Below are 26,810 nucleotides of genomic sequence, written 5' to 3' on the forward strand. Positions count from 1 at the left end.
TGTCATCCGCGGCACCCCTACACTGAGGTACATCGACGAATTTCTGCGCCCCGTTTTGTTGCCGTTCGTGGCAAGCCATCCTTTATTAAAATTTCACCAAGATAATGCACGCCTGAGGGCGGCGAGAACTTCTGTTGCTTGCCTTCGTGCTTGCCAGATCCTACCTTGACCAGAAAGGCCCCCGGATCTCTCCCCAATTGAGAACGTTTGGTGCATTATGGGCAGGACCCTCCAATCAGCTCGGGATTTTGAAGATCTAACGGGCCAGCTGGACATAATTTGGCACGATATCCCTCAGGAGGAAAAAACGGTTCAAACGGACTCTAAGCACTATGGGACTTAACATCTGAGGTCATCAGTCCCCTAGACTTAGAACTACTTAAACCTGACTAACCTAAGGACATCACACACATCCATGCCCGAGGCAGGATTCGAACCTGCGACCGTAGCAGCAGCGCGGTTCTGGACTGAAGCGTCTAGAACCGCTCGGTCACAGCGGCCGGCTCTAGGAGGGCATACAAACTTTGTGGATCAGTGTCAAGCCGAATAACTGCTTGAAAAACTGATTATGCCTTTCAGCGTTCAGTCTGGAGCATAGTCCCCCTTATAAAATTCCTCAATGATCCCTAGTCAGTGCTAACATTGGTGCCTCGTCCGATGTTAAGCCTATTACTTCAAAATCATTCTTAACCGAATCCAGGTACCTTCTCCTAGGGCAACCCCGACTCCTCCTACCCTCTACTGCTGAACCCTTGAGTCTCTTGGGTAACCTTGCTTCTCCCATGCGTGTAACATGACCCCACCATCTAAGCCTGTTCGCCCTGACTGCTACATCTATAGAGTTCATTCCCAGTTTTTCTTTGGTTTCCTCATTGTGGACACCCTCCTGCCATTGTTTCCATCTACTAGTATCTGCAATCATCCTAGCTACTTTCACATCCGTAACCTCAACCTTATTGATAAGGTAACCTGAATCCACCCAGCTTTCGCTCCCATACAACGAAGTCGGTCGAAAGATTGAACGGTGCACAGATAACTTAGTCTTGGTACTGACTTCCTTGTTGCCGAAGGGAGTAGATCGTAGCTGAGCGCTCATTGCATTAGCTTTGCTACACCTCGCTTCCAGTTCTTTCACTACGTTGCCATCCTGTGAGAATATGCATCCTAAGTGCTTGAAACCGTCCGCCTGTTCTAACTTTGTTCCTGCTATTTGGTACTCAAACCGTTTATATCTCTTTCCCACTGACATTACTTTCGTTTTGGAGATGCTAATCTTCATACCATAGTCCTTACATTTCTGATCTAGCTCTGAAATATTACTTTGCCAACTTTTAATCGAATCTGCCATCACAACTAAGTCATCCGGATATGCGAGACTGCTTATTTTGTGTTCACATATCTTAATCTCACCCAGCCAGTCTATTGTTTTCAACATATGATCCATAAATAATATGAACAACAGTGGAGACAGGTTGCTGCCTTGTCTTATCCCTGAAGTCATTCTCTTTTTTTTTTTAATTGTAATCATTTGTTTGTGTGGACACGTACATCATATCTTCCGGTTTCCGTCCATTTCGGGTAATTCCTTCGTGGTACGTCGTTTTCTTTTTTTTCCCGTTCGAGTCTATTTGACTCTAGAATCTAATGGCCCATTTTAATCCAGTGGCGTCCCTTTATGTATCCACACTCAGTTTCTAGTCTATTCACCCCTTCCAGTTTCTAGTGGAATCTCGTAATACGCTGACCACATACGTAAACAAAGCAATCGAAATGAGGTAACGTATCTGAGGTACAGGTAACACGATTATAGTGTTAATTGACGAAAGCTACTAGGAAAACTAATGTACTCTACGCTTACTTACGATAGTCCACGGTAGCCTACGGTAGTTTTACAACTTTATTCGTCACTAATTTACCACTAACGAAGTTTATTGTGAGGTACTTTTCTTAAAGTTGGCAGGTTCCCACTTTCAAAGAAAGAAAAGGCAGCAGTAACTTCCAGGATTGCAGTGAATTTTCCAGTTTAAGACATAATCGACTGTTCCATTCGTTGTTCTGCTAGAAAGGCTACCGCAGTTTAGGGTCTCGAACGATGGCGAAAGTCGATACACGACTTCCGCCGTCTTCGATACAGCGCGTACAGTCATAATGACGTCACATTCACGTCATTTCATGTGAAATGACGGTTTCCATCCACCGTCGACGGTCTGCAGCAGCAACCGTCGTGCGGGGCTGTGGAGTGCCACAGAACGCAGGGAGCCACCCAGCTGCCGGCCGGGCAGCGAGCGGCAGGCACCTACCTTACCGGCGGTGCCGTCTTTAGCGGTGCTCGGATTGCCTCGTCACTTATTTAGGCGCAGGCCGCGCAGCGCCTACTTGCTGCACCCCCTCCCTCTCCACCATTCCTTCTCTTCCTTTCCCACTTCCTTGCTCAGATTCTCAGCCTCTTCTTCCTTCCTTCTTTCTTTCCTCGGCTTCTTTTTCGCTTCGCGATGTTCTCCCCTCAAACTCATAAAATTCCTCCACTCTCGACATTATTGCTTGAATTAATGCTTAGATTCCCACCCCATCGCCACGGAAGAGAATGAATCCAAAAGAAAAGATGAGGGAGGGCATTTTCTTTCTTTCTCCTCTAGGTGCCACCGTTCCTATATCCCCTTCGCTTTTGTCCTACGGGGCCGTGAAATATTCTTTCTCTGCTTGTGACACGACGACCCTATGTACATTGCCGTCTCCCTTCTTATGAGTTTTCACTTCTTTTGCGGTAAAAAGGAGGCTAGCTTGAGATATATCTATATATAGTAAGCGTTCAGTGGGTCATTAGCACGATAAATCACAGTGACGGTAGACGCGTCAGATTACGGTTTGTTTCACAATATTCCTATTCAGATACAAAGGTACAGAATAGTTAGTATAATAACAGAACAGAACAACGTGTGTAACTCTTTCCCATCGTGTGATCTTCGGGTAGACATCTTAATTTGGTGCGCAAATGCACACTGAAATAACGCTAGATGTCTTACTATACGATAGCAGTTCAATAAGTAATGCAACACATTTTTTTCTGAAACAGGGGTTGTTTTATTCAGCATTGAAATACACCAGGTTATTCCCCAATCTTTTAGCTACACAACACTATTTTTCAACGTAATCTCCATTCAATGCTACGGCCTTACGCCACCTTGAAATGAGGGCCTGTATGCCTGCACGGTACCATTCCACTGGTCGATGTCGGAGCCAACGTCGTACTGCATCAATAACTTCTTCATCATCCGCGTAGTGCCTCCCACAGATTGCGTCCTTCATTGGGCCAAACATATGGAAATCCGACGGTGCGAGATCGGGGCTGTAGGGTGCATGAGGAAGAACAGTCCACTGAAGTTTTGTGAGCTCCTCTCAGGTAGTGGTTAGCACACTGGACTCGCATTCGGGAGGACGACGGTTCAATCCCGCGTCCGGCCATCCTGATTTAGGTTTTCCGTGATTTCCCTAAATCGCTCCAGGCAAATGCTGGGATGGTTCCTTTGAAAGGGCACGGCCGCCTTCCTTCCCTTATCCGATGAGACCGATGACCTCGCTGTTTGGTCTCTTCCCACAAACAACCAACCACCAATCCTCTCAGGTGCGAAGACTTGTGTGAGGTCTTGCGTTGTCATGAAGAAGGAGAAGTCCGTTCAGATTTTTGTGCCTACGAACACGCTGAAGTCGTTTCTTCAATTTCTGAAGAGTAGCACAATACACTTCAGAGTTGATCGTTTGACCATGGGGAAGGACATCGAACAGAATAACCCCTTCAGCGTCCCAGAAGACTGTAACCATGACTTTACCGGCTGAGGGTATGGCTTTAAACTTTTTCTTGGTAGGGGAGTGGGTGTGGCGCCACTCCATTGATTGCCATTTTGTTTCAGGTTCGAAGTGATGAACCCATGTTTCATCGCCTGTAACAATCTTTGACAAGAAATTGTCACCCTCAGCCACATGACGAGCAATCAATTCCGCACAGATGGTTCTCCTTTGCTCTTTATGGTGTTCGGTTAGACAACGAGGGACCCAGCGGGAACAAACCTTTGAATATCCCAACTGGTGAACAATTGTGACAGCACTTCCAACAGAGATGTCAAGTTGAGCACTGAGTTGTTTGATGGTGATCCGTCGATCATCTCGAACGAGTGTGTTCGCACGCTCCGCCATTGCAGGAGTCACAGCTGTGCACGGCCGGCCCGCACGCGGGAGATCAGTCTTGCTTGACCTTGCGGCGATGATGACACACGCTTTGCCCAACGACTCACAGTGCTTTTGTCCACTGCCAGATCACCGTAGACATTCTGCAAGCGCCTATGAATATCTGAGATGCCCTGGTTTTCCGCCAAAAGAAACTCGATCACTGCCCGTTGTTTGCAACGCACATCCGTTACAGACGCCATTTTAACAGCTCCGTACAGCGCTGCCACCTGTCGGAAGTCAGTGAAACTATACGAGACGAAGCGGGAATGTTTGAAAATATTCCACAAGAAATTTTCGGTTTTTTCAACCAAAATTGGCCGAGAAAAAAAATGTGTTGCATTACTTATTGAACTGCCCTCGTACATCCTTTTGCATCACTGTGGCAAGTGGTTGTTTCTGTCGCATGTGAGCTGATTTTCGTTGGCGTGTTTGCGTGAGTTTGCAATTTTGCGATGGCTAACCTAAAAGGGGGGTGTTTCTTTACAACGGTGTTTTTTTTTGTCATCAGTCTACTGACTGGTTTGATGCGGCCCGCCACGAATTCCTCTCCTGTGCTAACCTCTTCATCTCAGAGGAGCACTTGCACCCTACGTCCTCAATTATTTGCTTGACGTATTCCAATCTCTGTCTTCCTCTACAGTTTTTGCCCTCTACAGCTCCCTCTAGTACCATGGAAATGCTGCAGAAACGCGCTAAATGTTGCAACAAACTTTTGGAGACAACGGTTTAGATCAGACACCGGTTTACGACCAGTATAAGCGTTTCAGAAACGGCCGTACATCGATTGGGGATGACTCCCGTTCTCTTGACCTTCAACTGGTACCACACTAAAATGTACAGAAAATGAGTTCAGTAAAGAGTTCTGTCTAGATGTGGTGAGACATTTGAGGGAGGTCATGAAGAGGAGAACTTCTACAGAAGTGGCGTACGTGTGACAAGTTAGGTACTGCAGTATATCAATGCACGATGGCATATGGCCTACATGATTCGCGAGGATTTGGCTGATAACGAGGTGACAGGTGACACCCGTTCCGGTTTTTCCAGCCACCACACTCATTAGACGTAATTCTGTGTCGTTTCTTCCTTTTCTCCAAAATGAAAGTCAAGTTGAACGAGCAAAGATATTATACAGTGGTGCGTTTCAAGCGAAACCACAAAGGGTACTAAATACCGTAAAAATAAGTACTTCAAGTATGCATTTCAAATGTGGCAGAATCGTTGGGATCTGTTTATTTACTCCTCAAGGTCATGGTGCTGAATAGGAAGTAACACGTAATAATTTTACAGAGTATGTTTCGGAAATTTTAATACTGTGTCGTATTACTCTCTCCCACATAAGTCTCGCTAAATACCATCGACAAAGAATATCGGAAAAATACGGACTCACACGGCGGCATACCATCAATAGTTCTCCAGCATACTGTTCGCAGATGGTAAAGAGAAAGGGGGAAATGAAAGTTGGGCCAGAAGTACCCATTGCTACACACCTCAAGGTTCCTTGTGCAGTGTGGGTGTAGATTTAGCGGTACCAGAAGTATAGTTCGTCGTACATCGAAAAACGGATTTTGTAGTACATAGGGTGGACGCGAACTCTCCTGGTAAAATTTCGAAATGGTTTCCTGACATGATCATTTAGTGCAGCAAGTCTTCTTTTGAAACTCTTTTTATTTGCCAAGTTCGCTATATTAACACAACTACTGGATTACTAGTTTCGGCAATAGGTATTGCCATCTCAAATCCATAAAATTTGGCAGTGGTGGAAGTTCCATCATACCACGCTTACACCATTCTGTCACATGAGGACTATATAATGTGCATAAAAAAGTCGACGCATTACATTGATGTGCTAGGTGTTCTGTCGTAAGTGTATACAACTTTGATTACGCATAGCACGTAGAAGACAGATACATGTCGCGTGTTACCGCTTCGTTGTATAAAGACACAGGGCCAGACCATTACTATTTCGCAACCAACTTGTCTGCGTCCAATAAGTAATACAAGAATTTTTTACTCGGCCAATTTCAGTTGAAAAAATGAGTAATTCGTTGTAGAACATCGTCGAATATTTCAGCTTCAGCCCCTATAGTTTCACGATGTTCCGATAGGTGACGGCGCCAGATGTAGCCTTCAAAATGGCGTCTGAAACGGTGCTTTCCAAGCAGAGAACTGCCATTGAGTTTCTTTTGGCGGAAAATCAGAGTATCGCATATTCACAGGCACTTTCAGATGGTCTACGGACAGCTAGAAGTGAACAAAAGCAAGGCGAGTCGTTGGGCGAGGTGCCTGTCATTATCGCAGCAAAGTCGCGCAAAACAGCTATGACTCTTTCAATTTTGGAACGTGCGGACATTCTCGTTTGAGGTGCTCGACGGATCACAATCAAACACCTCGCTGTACTTCTGGACGTCTCTGTTGGTAGTGCTGATACACTCGTTCCACCATTTGGAGTACTGCCCGGATCTGACACCTTCCGACTTCCATCTGTTTGTCCCAATGGTGGGTGCACTCCGCGAGAAGCAGTACGTGGTTGATGGAGAGGTTATTGGTGCAGCAAGACGCTGGCTCCGACGTCGGCCAGTAGAGGCATACAGGCCCTGCCATTGAGGTGGCGTAAGGTCCCCACTTTGCACGAAGATCATGTTGAAAAGTAAGTTCTTGTAGCCAAAAGAGTGGTGAATAATGTGGTGTTTTGGTTCCCTGAATAAAGGCAACCTGCTTTCAGAAAAAAGTGTTACATTGTTTAGTGAAAGCCCCTCGTACTCTAACGTCCGACGTGTCTTCTGGGGCCCGCATCTCGTGGTCGTGCAGTAGCGTTCTCGCTTCCCACGCCCGGGTTCCCGGGTTCGATTCCCGGCGGGGTCGGGGATTTTCTCTGCCTCGTGATGGCTGGGTGTTGTGTGATGTCCTTAGGTTAGTTAGGTTTAAGTAGTTCTAAGTTCTAGGGGACTTATGACCACAGCAGTTGAGTCTCATAGTGCTCAGAGCCATTTGAACCATTTTTTTTTTTTTTGTCTTCTGGGTGCTTAACTTTTTTTGGTCAAACAGTGTAGATTTAGATATAGACGCCGGTATCTGGCGGGCAGTTGTTGGTGAGGTGCGCGACATACAATCGCACCAAAAAGTATTGGCACAGTTACATTTTAGTGGTTGTAGGTTAAACGAAACATATATTTCAGAACAGAACCCATACATGTGACACCTTACATTACATAGTTTACAAATATGTCAAAATCACCTGTCCTTAAAGTAACATACAGTGTCATGAAAAAAAACATCGCTCTTCTGCACCCAAAAAAGTATTGGCACACGCATATGAATCGGACAGTGTGTTCGTTTTCTTCATTGATGTTCACCATCTAATAGCTAGTGTGCATCCCTTTAGCATCTATAACAGCACGTAAACGCCTAGGAATGCTTTGTATTAAATTCCGGGTGATATCAGGGGTAATTTTCGACCATTCCTCCAGGAGCACTTTCTCCAAGTCGTTTTTACCGGACGGACGCCTTTTTCTGACTTGTGTGTCAAGATGAGCCCACAGGTTCTCAATGGGGTTCAAATCAGGGCTCTGAGGTGGTGTTAGAACCCTTCTGGGGGCATTGTACAGTAACCACTCCCGGGTTTTCATGGCGGTATGTTTTGGGTCGTTGTCTTGCTGGAACTGAAACACCCCAGTAAGGCCCAATTTCTGTGCACTAGCGTGTAAATTACCTCGCAACACGTCAATGTATCTCATATGATCCATTGTGCCGTGAATTACAGCTAGATTTCCAACGCCGGAAGCCGCCATACAGCCCCAGACCATGATACCGCCCCCACCGTGTTTGACTGTGGGATGCATGTGTTTGATGTCGAGGTGCGTATTCGGCTTGCGCCAAATTTTCTTTCTTGCATCAAATCCGAACACATTGAACTTCGATTCGTCGCTAAATATCACAGTGTTCCAAAACTCCATCGGCTTGCTGATGTAGTCCTTGGCAAACTGCAGGCGTTTCTGCCGGTTAATTTCCGAAATGTATGGCTTCTTCCTGGGAGAACGTCCATGCATGTCAGCCTCATTCAACACATTTCGTATAGTCTGAACACTAACCGTCTTGTCGGACGTTGTCTGAACAATCTCAGCAATAGTTGCTGCACTTGTAGCAGGTTCCTTCCGAGCAAGTGCGATGATATGGCGACGCTCTCGGGTTGTAAGCACTTTTGGACGTCCAGGACGACACTTATTCACTGTTGTTCCAGTCTCTTTATATTTCTGAATGATGGCTCTTACCGTGGTGTAGCTCACAGACACCTCTGCTCCGATTTGTCGATAGCTTCTCCCTTGTGAATGGAGCAATACCACTCTCTCACGCAACGCCACTGAATGTTCCTTCTTCTTCGGCCCCATGCTGACCACTATCGCGCACTACAGCAACATACTGGCGACCGGGCCGTCAACAACACGCAGTGTCTACTGTGTCAGCAGATGGCGTTCCGGTACCTGAAAACCCAGCAATATACCGAGATGCCATGCTCTGTGCCAATACTTTTTGTGTGCAGAGGAGATACGTGTTTGCTCATAACACTGCATTTCTTTGTTAATGGTAGGCACTATGGGCAGAATTGTAATGTCTGGTATGTGAGGTAGCACGTACATGTACTGTGTACCGGAAAGTGCGGCGTTTGTAACCAGCAACGATAAATACGCACGTGTGCCAATACTTTTTGGTGCGATTGTATGCTGGCGACCTCCGTGGCTACGCTAGCGGTCTCTGGCGGCCTCGCGCCACGCAGAACAACGCCAGCCGCCGCCTCCGCCGCCCACGCCCTGGCTGGCCGCCACTTTACTGCAGCGCCCGCTGGGGGCAGCGACTTAATATTCACGCCGTGCGAACGCCACCGGCCGGCCGGCCACCTCCTTTGTGTTTCTCGCGGGCAGCCGGACGGCCGGCCGGCTTTTATTGGCGCTCGCTCGCCCCCATATTCCCTCCGCTTCTCGCACCAAAAGGCACACCAAGTAACACGCTTACATTGTAAATTATGGCGAACATCTGCGGTCGTACGCGATGATTACAAAGAGGGGGAAGCAGCAATTAACATCCGGGGCGTCTATATGGACCATTAACCGTACAGCACGCCGCCTCCTTTTCTCCTTGCTCCTTTCCTTTCCTTTTTTTCGTTCCGCGCCTCGTTACAGGCGGTGCTTCGCTGAAAGTCGAAGTGTGCTATTACGCCGCCCCCCGCCTTCGTGCGGGCTCCAAAACGGCTTCTAAAGCGGCCGCTCAACTCTTCGGAGAATCCGTGTGGGATTAGCTGCCGTCTAGTCATCCCAGTCACAACCGCAGATCTGCCGTGTCCCTTGTCTGACTCTCGGCCGTCTCTGGCTGTCCCGCAAGCGAAGTCATAATTTGAACCTACTGTGTATTGTCGTGTTGCTCAGACTATTGTGTTGAAGAGAGTGGAAGAAAATACTACAAGTTTCAATTTTTTTTTCATCGATAAGAATTAAAATTTGTGCCAATGCCGGGACTTGAATCTGGGTCTCCTGTTTAGTAGGCAAATGTGTTATGCGATACGCCGTCCGCAGCTCGTGGTCTAGTGGCTAGCGTTGCTACTTCTGTATCACGGGGTCTCGGGTTCGCTTCCCAGCCGGGATTGGGGATTTTCTCTGCCCGGGGGCTGGGTGTTTGTGTTGTCCTCATGATTCCATCATCATTCGTACTGATCGCGAATTTGTACGGGTACTGATGTCCGCGCCCCACAAACCAATCATCATCATCATCATCATCATCATCATCTACTACGCCACCCTGGCATTGTGGCTAACTCAGCTACACGGACTGCCCTAGTACATTGTTCTCTATCACAAACTTCAATTCATACCTCAGTTCATCTTGATTTTCTCCTTCTTAAATCGTCAATATTGCCGAGGCTCCCCGATATACAATACCACCGCTGGTTTGTACCTAAAGATACTCCGTGCAGCTGTGTTAGCCACAGTGCCAGGGGTGATCTAGTGGATAACAAATACCTAGTAAGGAAGGTTCAAATGGCTCTGAGCACTATGGGACTTAACATCTATGGTCATCAGTCCCCTAGAACTTAGAACTACTTAAACCTAAGGACAGCACACAACACCCAGTCATCACGAGGCAGAGAAAATCCCTGACCCCGCCGGGAATCGAACCCGGGAACCCGGGCGCGGGAAGCGAGAACGCTACCGCACGACCACGAGCTGCGGACAGTAAGGAAGGGACCCGGGTTCAAGGCCCGGCTGTTATGCAGATTTTAATTCATTTCTTCAGCTTCAATCCTCATGGGAAATATACGAGTAACACCATCAGAGCCGGCCGGAGTGGCCGAGCGGTTATAGGCGCTACAGTCTGGAACCGCGCGACTCCTACGGTCGCAGGTTCGAATCCTGCCTGGGGCATGGATGTGTGTGATGTCCTTAGATTAGTTAGGTTTAAGTAGTTCTACGTTCTAGCGGACTGATGACCTCATAAGTTAAGTACCATAGTGCTCAGAGCCATTTTGAACACCATCGGATTAGTCTAAATATTATCGAATCCCGTCCTCAGCTAATGGCATAAATTACTCGTGCATATTACACATCGTTTTCTACCATATTATGGACAGAGGTAGCATAGTCTGTAGTTGCGGTCGTGAAGCCAAAGCTTAGCCCGAAATCTGCTGACGCAATGCTTCTTCCACATTCGTGTAAACAGAGCCTAGCAGTGATGGAATATTGCCCGATTGGGCTTGCCATTTAGCACATCTTGCAGTTTGATTCTGCTTTTTTTTGTGAAAAGTTTCTCTGTGAATATTAACACGCGTTCTGTCACGCTATTGGTGTCCCTGCCAACTTGGTAAGTGGTACGATTCCTGGTGGTGGTAAAAATTTGCATCTAAAATATCTGCTCGACAACGCTAATAGAAGAGCTCACGCACATTTCCTTTTCACCAGAACACACCAAACCACTGTACGGTGACACATGAAGGAAGGGCATGTGACACTAATGGTGGTGATTCCCATCGGCTGGAAGCATTAAAACCTCCCACTCTCCTCTCTCCCCTCCTCCTCCTCCCTCCCCCCCCCTCTCTCTCTCTCTCTCTCTCTCTCTCTCTCTTTCTAAGTTGGCATTGAAAGTGCTTTCGATAAGACGGTATTTCGTGGTGGAGAGGTGGTTAGAACTTCACTTCTCTGTTAATTCGAGGGTCTATGTAATCGACAGTCGCTTGAACATCCTACGAGCAATCGAAAAGTAAAGCCATATTACAATGAAATGAAAACCCTTAGCTGCTTATAGGCGTTGACATACGTCAACGGGGACAGATGAAAATGTGTGCCCCGACCGGGACTCGAACCGGGGATCTCCTGCTTACATGGCAGACGCTCTATCCATCTGAGCCACCGAGGACACACCAGAACACACCAAACCACTGTACGGTGACACATGAAGGAAGGGCATGTGACACTAATGGTGGTGATTCCCATCGGCTGGAAGCATTAAAACCTCCCACTCTCCTCTCTCCCCTCCTCCTCCTCCCTCCCTCTCTCTCTCTCTCTCTCTCTCTCTATCTCTCTCTCTCTCTCTCTCTCTCTCTTTCTAAGTTGGCATTGAAAGTGCTTTCGATAAGACGGTATTTCGTGGTGGAGAGGTGGTTAGAACTTCACTTCTCTGTTAATTCGAGGGTCTATGTAATCGACAGTCGCTTGAACATCCTACGAGCAATCGAAAAGTAAAGCCATATTACAATGAAATGAAAACCCTTAGCTGCTTATAGGCGTTGACATACGTCAACGGGGACAGATGAAAATGTGTGCCCCGACCGGGACTCGAACCGGGGATCTCCTGCTTACATGGCAGACGCTCTATCCATCTGAGCCACCGAGGACACACCAGAACACACCAAACCACTGTACGGTGACACATGAAGGAAGGGCATGTGACACTAATGGTGGTGATTCCCATCGGCTGGAAGCATTAAAACCTCCCACTCTCCTCTCTCCCCTCCTCCTCCTCCCTCCCTCTCTCTCTCTCTCTCTCTCTCTCTCTATCTCTCTCTCTCTCTCTCTCTCTCTCTTTCTAAGTTGGCATTGAAAGTGCTTTCGATAAGACGGTATTTCGTGGTGGAGAGGTGGTTAGAACTTCACTTCTCTGTTAATTCGAGGGTCTATGTAATCGACAGTCGCTTGAACATCCTACGAGCAATCGAAAAGTAAAGCCATATTACAATGAAATGAAAACCCTTAGCTGCTTATAGGCGTTGACATACGTCAACGGGGACAGATGAAAATGTGTGCCCCGACCGGGACTCGAACCGGGGATCTCCTGCTTACATGGCAGACGCTCTATCCATCTGAGCCACCGAGGACACAGAGGGTAATGCGACTGCAGGAATTTCTCTGGCACGCCTCCCGCGAAACCCACATTCTCAAAGTATTGTCCCGCACTACATTCGTAGTGCCCCCGGCCATTATACTCGTTACTCGCGGCGTGTTGCCGATTCCCGTAAGAGTTCAGGCTATCCTGATCTGCCGCAGAAAGTTTTCGGACTGAGTAGTTGTGCAGAATTAATGCGCCACGCGTGAAATTACGGTCTCACTGTCGAAGCAACGAACAATCGGTTGTGAAATGTCGATCGCTCATCTTTGTTTGCGTTTTTCACATTGTTGTCATAGAAAGTCAACGATCCTTTTTCTGTAGACTTATGTTGCCTAAGGAACGAGACATGAATAGGTTAAAATTTTTTAGTCTTCTGTGAGCGTTTGGTCACATTACATCGATATTTTGTTTCTTGCCGTTACGAAAGTTTCTCCCTTACGTGTCTGTCGTGATACGAAGCGTATTTCTGGATGATAATGGCTCACTCATACCACTGCTTTTGGGGTGAGGGATTTATATTGTGTGCACAGTTTCATGCGATTTCGAGCGTTCGAGATTACGTACTTCTGTTGTCAGAAAATGTTTGTAAACAATTTCGAAAATTTTGTTGGCGGAGTTCAAATGCAACCTGTATGGTGCAGTCGCGGAACGATGGGGTTTTCAGCGCCTTACATCTACGTCTACATCGTATCTATAGTCTTCAAGCCACCTTTCGGTGTGTGGCGGAGGGTACTTTGTGTACCAGTACCAGTTCCCCCTTTTCCTATTCCAGTCGCGTATAGTTCGTGGTAAGCACGGCAGCTCGTAAGCCGCGTGTGGGCTCGAATCTCTCTAATTTTATCTTGATGGTCTTTTCACGAGGTATTCGTAGGAGGAAGCAATGTATCGGTTGAGTCTAGTAGGAACGTACGCTTTCGGAACTTCACCAGTAGGCTACACCGTGATGCAGAACGCCTCTCTTGCAACCTCTGCCGCTGGAGTTAGCCGATCATCTCCGTGACGCTTTCTCGCTTGCTAAATAAACCTGTGACGAAAAGTGCTACTCATCTTTGGATCTTCTCTGTTTTATGTATCAATCCTGTGTGATGCGGATCCCATACTAACGAGCAATATTGAAGTATTGGTCGAACGAGTGTTAATGTTTTGTAGGCTCTTTCCTTTGTTGCTGGGCTACATAACCCGAGAATTCTTCCAATGAGTCTGATATCTGTTTTACCCGTGATTAGTTTTATGATCCACTTCAGATCACTTCTTACGCATAATCCTTGATATTTTCTGGAAGTAAATGTCCGCCTGCTTAGCTGAGTGGTAACGTGTTTGCCTACCGTGCCGCGGGCCATAGTTCGATATCAGGCAGGTTTCGATATTTTTGCTGTCCGCGGACTGGGTGTTGCGTTGTCCTCATCGTCATCTCATCATCACCGTCGCGCAAGTCGCCCAGTATGGCGTCTCCTGAAATAAGACTTGCAGCCGTCGGCCGAACTTCCCCGGACGTGGTTGCCCGGCCAACACTGTCACACGATCATTTCATTTCATTCTTTCCTGGAAGTAAATGCTTCCCGTGGTTGTTCTGCAATCGTTTAATCATACAGTAAAGGATTTATTCGTAATACGTCACATTTGTCTTTGTTTAGGGTCAGTTGCCGCTCCCTGTACCAATCGATCCTCTGCAGGTCTTCCAGCATTTCGCTAAAATTTGCCAGCGATGCGAATCCTTTGTATAAAACAGCGCCATGGAACCTCCGACGTTATCTACTAAGTCATTTATATACGAGGGTTGCCCAAAAAGTAATGCACCGCATTTTTTCGTGAACAATTCTTTATTGAACATAATGAGAATTACATACACGAAAGAATAGTATTTTATCTACACACCCTATATTTCTAAGCTATCTCCATCCCGTTCTATGGCCTTCCTCCAGCGCGAAACAAGAGCGTGTCTGTCCTGTCGATACCAGTACTTGTCCTGTTGGCGGAGCCAGTGGCTCACTTTCTGAATCACGCCCTCATCGTCCTCAAAATGTCTTCCATGAGTGGCATGCTCTAGTGGCTCAATCAAGTGGAAGTCCGAGGCGACTTTGTCAGTTGTGTCAGGTGTGACAGCCGTTGATGGTCTCCGCGACCGCTGCAAATCGTGGAGCTCCGCCGAACCGCCTTCTGATGAACTCACTGTCCGTGCCCAGCGACTAACTGTACTTCCGTCGACAGCAGACGCCATAGACTTTGCACAAGCGTTTGTGAATTCTCCCCACAGTTTCTTTCTCAGCAGTGAGAAATTCAATAATGCCACTTTGCTTCTAGTGTACATGAGCTACAGACGCCATTTTGAAATTGTCCTGCAGCTACGTTATCTGTCGGAAGTGACGGAATCTTGGCGCGCTTACTCAGGAGACCTCTGATAACACATACGTAACGTTTCGCACTCGTAGCATTGTTTTCAGCTGAGAAAAAAAAATGCGATTGGTTACTTTCTGGGAAACCCTCTTACATTGTGAAAAGTAACGATTTTATGACAATCCCTTGCGGCAGGCCGGAATTTGATTTTACGTCTGAAGACTTCTCTCCTTCCAAAATGACATGCTGTATTCTGTTTGCTAGAAGCTCGTAGGACCAATCAGACAGCTGGTCTGATGTTTAAAATTCTTCTGGGTATTATGCCGCGTCATTGCTAAAAACTAACAACAACAATAAACTAAAACCGGCGTTTCGGCCGAATTGCAACGGCCTTCCTCAGGGCACGACTGTTTTTGCATGGGGATAGGTGCTTCTATTTATTACAGACTATCGATGTCTGACGTCACTGTTGTAAAACTTTTAAAAAAATGGTTCAAATGGCTCTGAGCACTATGGGACTTAACTTCTGAGGTCATCAGTCCCCTAGAACTTAGAACTACGTTAACCTAACTAACCTAAGGACATCACATACATACATGCCCGAGGCAGGATTCGAACCTGCGACCGTAGCGGTGTCGCGGTTCCAGACTGTAGCGCCTAGAACCGCTCGGCCACCCTGGCCGGCAAAAACTTTTAATTGGCCCTCTAATATGACTGGCTAGTCATGACGTAAGGGAAGATAGAAGGAAAAAGGCTATTCGTGGATGTCCATGTCGTCAACGATTGGTAGCTGTCCGCTAATCAGCGTTCGGCTTCTGGTCGGCAAGTTTCCCTCCTGGTGTGCGTGGAAGTGGACTGACAGTTGCTGTACAGCTGTTTGTGCAGATACGTCCGTCTCCCGTGTAGCTTCTGCCCCGCGACCGCTCGCGGCCCGTTGGACTGGGATGGCCGGCTGCCAGGACGCCGGGAGTTTGTAGCAATCTTCTCTGTTGATGTTGTCAGGCTGCTTAATAATTTCGATCGCCTCCCGTATTTTGCGTTCTCGCATCCACGATTCTTTCGCCAGTACTCGGGCTTCCTGGAACCTGATAGGTTGTCCACCATCACGGTGGTGTTCCACTATCGCCGATTTATTATGTTGTTGTAATCGTACACAGCGTTCGTGTTCTGCTACTCGTAAGCTGACAGGTCTCCCTGTTTCTCCTATGTAGGCAGCTTCGCACTCACACCGTAGTTCGTAAACACCTTCAGTGTTAAGATTGTTGACTACATCCTTGGTGGAACCTATCATTTCGTGGATCCTGTGACTGCTTCGAAAAATCTGTCTGAAACCTCGTCGGCGAAGGACGTTGACTAGCCGTTCACTGGCGCCTTTTACATATGGTAAGTGTACGTGGAAGCTTCTCTTCTTTGCCTTCTTCTCGTGTTCTGCTCCCTTTGGTTTTAGCTACCTTTCTTATGATGTTGTCATCATAGCCGTTGGCACGAAGCGTGTGTTGTAGCTCCTTTAATTCTTCTTTGATGCTATTTTCATCGCTTATCCGATAGGCCCGGGCAGTTAACGTATGCAGAACAGAATACTTTTGAGCTGGGTGGTGGTCGTGGCTCTCCGCGTGTAGGTACCGATTAGTGCGCGTTGGTTTCCGGTACACTTTGTGTCCCAGTTTTCCTTCGGCAGCTCTGTATACTTCCACATCCAGAAATGGGACGGTACCATTGTTTTTACTCTCATCTGTGAACTTTATATTTTTGTGTAGGCTATTTAAGTGCTGGAGGGAGTTTCCCAATTCCGCTTCACCGTGAGGCCAGATCACGAATGTGTCGTCCACATATCGTAGCCAACAACTGGGACGTAAGGGAGCAGAAGCTAGGGCCGTTTGCTCAAAGGCTTCCATGAATATGTCCGCAGCTACAGGGGCGAGAGGGGAAACCATTGCCACTCCATCTAATTGTTCGCAATATTTTCCCCGAGAGGTGAAGTACGTAGATGACAGGCAAAGGGCACCAGATCGCAGATATCTGGTGGGATCCGACCCTGTAGAATTGTTGTTAGTTTTTAGCAATGACGCGGCGTAATACCCAGAAGAATTTTAATCACTATGACACCGGCCGCGGAAGCCTACGTTATTATAGAGGGTGTTACAAAAAGGTACGGCCAAACTTTCAGGAAACATTCCTCAGACTCAAATAAAGAAAAGATGTTATGTGGACACATGTCCGGAAACGCTTAATTTCCATGTTAGAGCTCATTTTAGTTTCGTCGTCCACCTACGCTCAATGGAGCACGTTATCATGATTTCATACGGGATACTCTACCTGTGCTGCTAGAACATGTGCCTTTACAAGTACGACACGACATGTGGTTCATGCACGATGGAGCTCCTGCACATTTCAGTCGAAGTGTTCGTACGCTTCTCAACAACAGATTCGGTGACCGATGGATTGGTAGAGGCGGACCAATTCCATGGCCTCCACGCTCTCCTGACGTCAACCCTCTTGACTTTCATTTATGGGGGCATTTGAAAGCTCTTGTCTACGCAACCCCGGTACCAAATGTAGAGACTCTTCGTGCTCGTATTGTGGACGGCTGTGATACAATACACCATTCTCCAGGGCTGCATCAGCGCATCAGGGATTCCATGCGACGGAGGGTGGATGCATGTATCCTCGGTAACGGAGGACATTTTGAACATTTCCTGTAACAAAGTGTTTGAAGACACGCTGGTACGTTCTGTTGCTGTGTGTTTCCATTCCATGATTAATGTGATTTGAAGAGAAGTAATAAAATGAGCTCTAACATGGAAATTAAGCGTTTCCGGACACATGTCCTCACAACATATTTTCTTTATTTGTGTGTGAGGAATGTTTCCTGAAAGTTTGGCCGTACCTTTTTGTAACACCCTGTATAAACTGGTCTGATATTTGGTGCGCTCGTATATTGTTCGTTAGGCAGCAGTGCAGGACTATATGGAATACCTTACGTAGAGCTTTCTGGGTCTCGTGGACGAACTGAGCGAGCTGGGTAACACACGATGGTCGTTTGCGGAAGCCGTGTTCATTCCTACCGAGGTGATTGAGTGTACAGAATTGGGCTTCCGAGCAGGTTAGGAGATTATCCGTGCTTGGAAATGGGCGTACTTCTAGCTGAGGGTGCGCAACCGCGGGAAGAAACGGCAGGGAAGTGCGTCGCCTCTCCACACCGGAGACTTCGTCGGCGCAGAAAGGGTCGCGCTAAGCGGGGCGACCTAGCGACCGACCGACCGACCGGCGGGCAGAGCCGCTGAAGCTGAGCCTAGCCGGCCGGCCGACCGACCATATTTTTAATTGGTGTAATCGCGGCGCACCAGGCGTTGTTATTACTGCCGTACCTGCCCGGCCGCTCTCTCTCCAGTCGTTAACTTTAATTACTCGCGATTACAGCTTGTTGCCTCAAATTGAGAATAATTACTCCAAAACCTTATTTAACATCTATGATTTTTAAAAGCTGCTCTACAGTGCTTTTTTTTCGTTCCTTTACTACTTCCCCTCTGCTCTCGCTCTGGTCGTCGGTTTTTAAGAACTGAAGAAGAAGGCCGGCCATACAGAGTGTTCTTTTGTTTCTGAGTAGCCGGCCGGCCGCCAGGCAGTTGTTGCGTTTAAATACCGCGTGTAAATATAGAGGCCGACCGGCGGCGGCAATTACGGCGGCTGTGGGAACGGTGGGATACGGTCCAGGGACCGCGCGCTGCCACCGCCGCCGCCGCCGCCGCCGCCTCGGCAGGTGTCGCCCCCGCATCACACAGCCAACGCCTGCTGCCGCTGCTGCTGCTGCTGCTGCCGCTGCTTCAAAGGCGGCCGCCACACAGTCACGCATCTGTCAGTGGCGTACACCGGCCGGACCCTGCTCATTCCGTACTCAACTGCCTGCTTCTGACTGCACGCAAACAGAAATGCGTACGGAACAAGACACTTTACATTCTCTGGCTTAGAGTCCTCAGACTGAGACGTGTGTTACTAGAAGGAGTACGGAAACCATTCAATTTTTATTTTACATTTACAAAAAAAAGTATTCAGGGCAACGTCTAATAAATTGTACCTCCTTTTAAACTGTATCTCTAACATACCTAGCTACATTACAGCCTAGCCTGTCTGTTCGGCATACGGACAGGGCTCTGGTTCGCATGCAACAGCTCTCCAGCTCTCCCATCTGCCTGCAGACTGCCCTTACCCCCTCCACGTCCCGCCACGCTACACTCTCTGAGCTTAAGAAGGAACAAGAAGGAGAAATTTCAAACGTGTTGCGCCAACTCAATAATATTATGAAGAGCATAGATTGCTACTCACCTTATAGTGGAGGCGTTGAGTTGCAGACAAGCATAACAAAACAACTGGTAAACAAATAAGCTTTCGACCAGAAGGCCTTCTTTTCAAACAAACACATACACATTCATCTAAACCACTGTGTCTGCCCGCATCTCGTGGTCGTGCGGTAGCGTTCTCGCTTCCCACGCCCGGGTTCCCGGGTTCGATTCCCGGCGGGGTCAGGGATTTTCTCTGCCTCGTGATGGCTGGGTGTTGTGTGCTGTCCTTAGGTTAGTTAGGTTTAAGTAGTTCTAAGTTCTAGGGGACTTATGACCACAGCAGTTGAGTCCCATAGTGCTCAGAGCCACTGTGTCTGGCTGTCAAATGGTTCAAATGGCTCTGAGCACTATGGGACTTAACAGCTGAGGTCATCAGTCCCCTAGCACTTAGAACTACTTAAACCCAACTGACCTAAGGACATCACACACATCCATGCCCGAGGCAGGATTCGAACCTGCGACCGTAGCGGTCTCGCGGTTCCAGACTGACGCGCCTAGAACCGCTCGGCCACACCGGCCGGCTGTCTGGCTGTCGAGGCAGCCAGAGACATATATATTTGCGCAAATACAGGACACACACAAGATGCACATGACCACTGTCTCTGGCTGCCTCGACAGCCACACACAGTGGTCATATGTATCTGAACTGTGTTTACATGAATGTAAACATAATATTGTTGAGCTGGCTCGGCACGTTCGAAATTTCCCACTCTTGTTCCTCCGTAAGCTCAGAGAGCGTAGCGAGCGTAGGTGGAGTGGGAAGGGCAGTCTGCAGGCAGATGATTTTATATATATATATATATATATATATATATATATATACCACATCAAATACTGCCGAACCGATTCCACAGACCGTACGTCAGGAGAGGGGCTAGTGTAATTGTTTAATACAAACCATACAAAAATGCACGGAAGTGTGTTTTTTAACACAAAACTACGTTTTTTTTAAAATGGAACCACGTTAGTTTTGTTAGCACATCTGAACATATAATCAAATACGTAATCAGTGCCGTTTGTTGCATTGTAAAATGTTAATTACATCCGGAGATATTGTAACCCAAAGTTGACGCTTGAAACCTCCGACCTTCAGTTGCGTGTTCAAACAAACACGGGCCACGGTCGGCGAGCAGCATCTGCAGGGACATGTTTACAATGACAACCATGTTAACGAGTGTGGCTGTAGTGCACTGTTGTAGTTTGGTCTAGCTGTCGCAGTGTCTGCATGTAGCGCTTGCTGCTATTGTTATTCTGCATTCGTCTCCGCACACAGACCAACTGTAGTACACCGTGTTACCAGACGTCTGTGATAGTGTAGTGTTGTAGGAACTGTGACCATGGTGTATTCGAACTCTGAAAAGGCGGAGATGATACTCATCTATGGCGAGTGTCGACGAAATGCAGCTGAAGCCTGCAGGGCGTATGCTGAACGGTACCCGGACAGAGAGCATCCAACGTGCCGCACATTGCAAAACATCTACCGCCAACTGTATGCAACAGGTATGGTCGTAGCACGCAAACGGGTCCGTAACAGGCCCGTCACAGGAGAAGCGGGTGCAGTTGGTGTGTTAGCTGCTGTTGCCATGAACCCACACATGAGTACACGGGACATTGCGAGAGCCGGTGGACTGAGTCGAAGTAGTGTCATGCGCATACTGCATCGTCACCGCTTTCACCCGTTTCATGTGTCGCTACGTCAGCAATTACATGGTGATGACTTTAATCATCGAGTGCAATTCTGTCAATGGGCATTAACAGAGAATGCGTTGCAGTTCTACCTGTTCACCGATGAAGCGGGTTTCACAAACCACGGGGCAGTGAATCTACGGAACATACATTACTGGTCCGTGGACAATCCTCGCTGGCTCAGACAGGTAGAGCGACAGCGACCGTGACTGTAAATGTATGATGCGGAATCATTGGCGACCACCTCATTGGTCCTCACTTCATTGCAGGGGCCCAAACAGCTGCAACATACATCGCGTTTCTACAGAATGATCTGTCAACGTTGCTCGAAAATGTCCCAGAGGAAACGCGTCGACGTATGTGGTATCAGCATGATGGTGCACCTGCACATTCCGCAGTTAACACTAGGCTGACCCTTGACAGGATGTTCGACGGGCGTTTCATAGGACGTGGAGGACGCATAAATTGGCCAGCCCGTTCTCCTGATCTTACACCTCTGGACTTCTTTCTGGGGGTACGTTAAAGGAGAATGTGTACCGTGATGTGCCTACAACCCCAGAGGATATGAAACAACGTATTGTGGCAGCCTGCGGCGACATTACACCAGATGTACTGCGGCGTGTACGACATTCATTACGCCAGAGATTGCAATTGTGTGCAGCAAATGATGGCCACCACATTGAACATCTATTGGCCTGACATGTCGGGACACACTCTATTCCACTCCGTAATTGAAAACGGAAACCACGTGTGTACGTGTACCTCACCCCTCATGGTAATGTACATGTGCGTCAGTGAAAAAGACCAATAAAAAGGTGTTAGCATGTGGACGTAATGTGCGGTTCCAGTCTCTTCTGTACCTAAGGTCCATAACCGTTCCCTTTGGATCCCTACGTAATTCGGTGCTCTCCGATACACACGATCGAACAGCGGAGGAGTGGTACTCAAGCGTCAATTTTAGGTTACAATATCTCCGGATGTAATTAACATTTTACAATGAAACAAACGGCACTGATTACGTATTTGTTTATATGTTCAGGTGTGCTAACAAAACTAACGGGGTTCCATTTAAAAAAACGTAGGTTTGTGTTAAAAATCATACTTGCGTGCATTTTTTTATGGTTTGTATTAACCAATTACACTAGCCCCTCTCCTCACGTTCGGTCTGTGGAATCGAGTCGTCAGTATTTGATGTGGTTACGAAATATATCCAGCGGTAATGTTAGGTGACTCACCCTATCTATATACATACGACTTGTGGCGGCTCTACACTTTTAATTTCTAACGGCTGCTCCCATTCAGGCAAATGCTTGCGCTGACTATTTGTGTGTGTGTGTGTGTGTGTGTGTGTGTGTGTGTTGTGGGAACGAATGGCCGTATAACACATCCTAGGGGTACAGCTAAAGTCACATTCACCCTGAAGATTTTTCTACTCTAAAAATGAAATGCTCTGTTCTGTTTTCTAGTGACGGAAGTAAAATTTCGTTTCCACATGTTCCAACGACTACCCTTGTTCCTTGTTTTCAAAACTCGAGTGAAACTTACCGTCTGCGGACACTGTCGTTCGCTTTTCCTAGTGCCTCACGGTGAAAGACACTATTTCTTCGACGTTGAAATGAAGATAGCATTCAGTTTCACACCTTTCTCCTCCACCCTTAAAAAGGTATGCGCGTCCTTCGAATATTGATAAGATTCACATGTTGTGTGATAGAGACAGACTTGAAAAGGAGCCAGAACATCCAAAATTTGTGTTCGAGGACAATGGATCTTCTCCACGTCAAATTAGCACCGCTTTAACGAGTGATACAGATGAGAAGGTGCTCATCCAGTCCAATTTGTCCCTCCAATGTGTCGGTAATATTTCTTCTAAATCAGGCTGAATCCTAAAGATACATTATGTCGAAGTAATCTTCCGGCCACCTACAAAGACTGGTGCCCTTCTGTATTCGATAGTGTGGTTTTAACTTTCGAAAGGCTGGAGTCAGCCGAATACCATGCAGTGTAGTAAAGCGTACATTGGTCAGACTACACGCATATTATCGACATAAGAGGTGCGTGAAATTTAGTTGCCACACTGGCCTTTCACGTAATAAGACAGCCGTAGCCGAAAACTGAATCTCTATAGGACATTCAGTGGCTGCCACGAAATTCTTGGCCATGACGATATCCATCTCGGCTTCAATTATTAACGAATGTGTGGAATTAGATTTGGCAGGATCGGGATGGCAGTTTTCAACTCATGCAGCGGTAACCTTGCTGCATGCGCCACCGTGTCAATTTGTGCTGCGCCAGAAATCTCGAGTGTAAAGCTTGCCTAAGGATATCTAAATGGTTGTCAGTTGAAACAACGAAATATCGGCTGCAGTCCAGAAACCTCATGGATAATCTCTATCACTTCTCCGTATAGCCCATGAAAATATCAGCTCGTAACAGGATAAGATGATTGGACATGCACTGAGACATCAGGGAATAGCTTCCGTCGTACTAGAGGAACAGGCATGGACTATGCGGCTGGTTCCGGCGGAGGTTCGAGTCCTCCCTCGGGCATGGGTGTGTGTGTTTGTCCTTAGGATAATTTAGGTTAAGTACTGTGTAAGCTTAGGGACTGATGAACATAGCAGTTAAGTCCCATAAGATTTCACATACATTTTTTTACTAGAGGAAACCTTAAAGGACAAACATTGCAGAAAAACACAGAGGCTAGAATTTATAGAACAAGGATGGTTCAAATGGCTCTGAGCACTATGGGACTCAACTGCTGTGGTCATAAGTCCCCTAGAACTTAGAACTACTTAAACCTAACTAACCTAAGGACATCACACACATCCATGCCCGAGGCAGGATTCGAACCTGCGACCGTAGCGGTCGTGCGGTTCCAGACTGTAGCGCCTTTAACCGCTCGGCCACTGCGGCCGGCTATAGAACAAGGAAGCTTTGGATATAGGTTGTAAGCTTGTTGCCTAGTTCTGTGGGGAATGGACATTCGATGAGCATTGTCGCACTGAGGATACGAATTTTACGAGATGAGCCCGCGCGGTCCGCAGCTCGTGGTCGTGCGGTAGCGTTCTCGCTTCCCGCGCCCGGGTTCCCGGGTTCGATTCCCGGCAGGGTCAGGGATTTTCTCTGCCTCGTGATGACTGGGTGTTGTGTGATGTCCTTAGGTTAGTTAGGTTTAAGTAGTTCTAAGTTCTAGGGGACTGATGACCATAGATGTTAAGTCCCATAGTGCTCAGAGCCATTTGAACCATGGTTTAGATCCACATTTGAACCATTTTTTTGAGCCCGCGCGTGCGTTTTTCAGTAGTCGAGTGGCGGTGGAATATTAAGAGGAGTGAGCCAGTAAGTCGGAACGCGAGTGGAGGTAAGCAGAATCTGGAGTAGAACAGAGATGTATTGAATACTAGTGAATAGAAGTCAAAGCAATTACAGCCCTCGGTCACAAAATTTAAGTATTTCGACCAGGTTTGGATACTTCTATGAGTGCCTTCATCAGAAATTAAATATTGAAATTGGCCTATAACGTAAGTAAAAAATTATGGGGAAATTTTTCTGTAAAAGTGTAAGTACTGACTAGCAGTACAAGAAAGAAACAGTACTTATATGTCACGTATAAGATAAATATCAAGCGATAAGACTTTAGTCACAAAAATTTAAAAAAAAAATACATGGAAGACGAGCGACTATGGGCTGCTCATACATCTAAAGCCACTTGTAGCAACGGACTGAGGCGCCCGCGTTACCAACTGCGGCCAGGTGAACATGACACGCACAGTGCCATCTAGTAGCCTTAAATATAAGTAGGCTACTTAGCATTTAAAATATAGACAAATGACTGTTAAGATGAATAGTATTTAGTACATGAACTAACAGACAAAGTTTTATTTGACAGCGGCAGACGTGGTAACTTTTTGTTTATGTAAAAGTTTAGACTGAAAACTGCTTAACAGTACAAAAAGAAACAGTACTTACATGTCACGTATAAAATAAGTATCAAGCGATAAAACTTTTGTCACAATTTTAAAAGTAGAATACTTGCCTTCGATTTTAAGTGGCTCATATACTGAATGTCATCAAACGCCTGTTCACGATGATAATAATTGCCCTGTACGAGGTTTCTACTAAATTTTAATAACTTTCATCGAGAAATTTCCAGAGTGAAGACAGTATTGTAAAGCACTGAAGATCGTAAGTGTAGACTGAGGCTTTTTAGTGTGGCTATAATTACGAGTGCTCCTTCTTAACTGCTGAATACGAACCTGGCACATGCTCTTCTTTGTTGAACATTTCTTAACACTTAAAAGAGCGAAACAGGGACATGTGATGGTTAGTAGGAACGGTCACAGTTACTTAATCTTGCCTTGTTTTCATGTATGTGAGTTCTTCACTCCCAAAATAAGTAGCTTCTGATTGTCTTTAATGAAATTCGTGGCCGCTAAGAACCATTTAAGCGTAGCGAAACGGGTGAAAGCTTACAAGGCGCTACTTTGATCTCAAGAGTTTGGCAAAAAGGAGTTTATGGCACGGTTGGTTGGAGAAAACGCAAAGATTCTGGCGCCTGATTGGAAAGATATTTCTTTCATTCACATACAATAGCCTTTTCTTCGCTAAGCGTGAGAGCTGTGTGTTAAGTGCATGTGTTGTGTACAGGTGACTGTAATTGGTGTGTGTAGTGTGCTGTCATTTTTGTGTTGAATGATGGTCACAGAAGGGAGAGGGTGGAACCGGGTGCCGGCAAGTAGCCTACTCCTCTCGAATCGCACCAACGGGGCCACAGATTTTGATGTCCTCAACTGAAGGTGTCGCATACCCTCTCTTCATGAAACACTGCGGAGAGGTTTGGAATTTAATACAGGATATTGGCAATAAGTCTGATAATCATGACGTTTACGGCACTACATCTGCTCACCTTGCCATCTAGATACTTGTTGTGAAATTTTTTTTCACCATCAGAATTTGAACCGGTGTGGCTCAGATTCGAGCACCACCGCAAAGACGTCTCCAGTTACCTCTGCTACGGAGGCGGATAAAGGAGACATAATCGTGGCAGACCCGTGGGAATACTCATTCTACATCTTCTTCTTCTTCTTCTTCTTCTTCCTCCTCCTCATCTTCTTCTTCTTCTTCTTCTTCTTGTTCTTCTTCTTGTGTCGTCGTCCCACATCGGCGCAGGATCAGCATATTATCAAAGGATTTGACACTCAGTTTAAGGGATTTCCGGATGCCCATTTTGTCGTCACCTGGCGCCCTCGTCCCCTCACCCCACTCAGGATGGAATACGTGTACCCCATCTGTCTGTGTGTAGTCTTATTTGTGTGGAACTGAGTGAAAGGTTTCTAAATGTTTGCGAATCGTGTAACTCAGGCGGGACTTGGTTACCAGCCTGGTATTCACTTAGTGGGATGTGGGAAACCGCCTAAAAGCCATATCCATGCTGACCGGAACACCGGCCCTCGTCGTTAATCCGCAGGTCGGATTCGATACGAGACTGGCGCACATCCCCGTTCCATAAACAACTCTTTAACACGCACGGTTATCTGGGCGGGTTAAACTGATGATGACAAAAAAACCATTAAAAATAAAACAAGAATACGGCTACTTCTGCAGCGTCACATAGTACCTAATTCCCGATGTGATGAATGTGGCCAAGTCCGTGTTTCATATAACGCTATTACAGCGTCCTTCAGAACACGCCAGGTATACACTGATCAACCAAAACATTACGATCACCTACTTAATAGCTTGTCCGTCACTAAACCATATACATAACTAATTCTGTGCATCGGGGATTCGACACTTTGTTGGTAGATTTGAGGAGGTATGTGGCACTAGATCCCTATGCACTGCTCACGTAATTCGCGT

This window comes from Schistocerca nitens, chromosome 4 (assembly GCF_023898315.1).
Source record: "Schistocerca nitens isolate TAMUIC-IGC-003100 chromosome 4, iqSchNite1.1, whole genome shotgun sequence".
NCBI classification, from domain to species: domain Eukaryota; kingdom Metazoa; phylum Arthropoda; class Insecta; order Orthoptera; family Acrididae; genus Schistocerca; species Schistocerca nitens.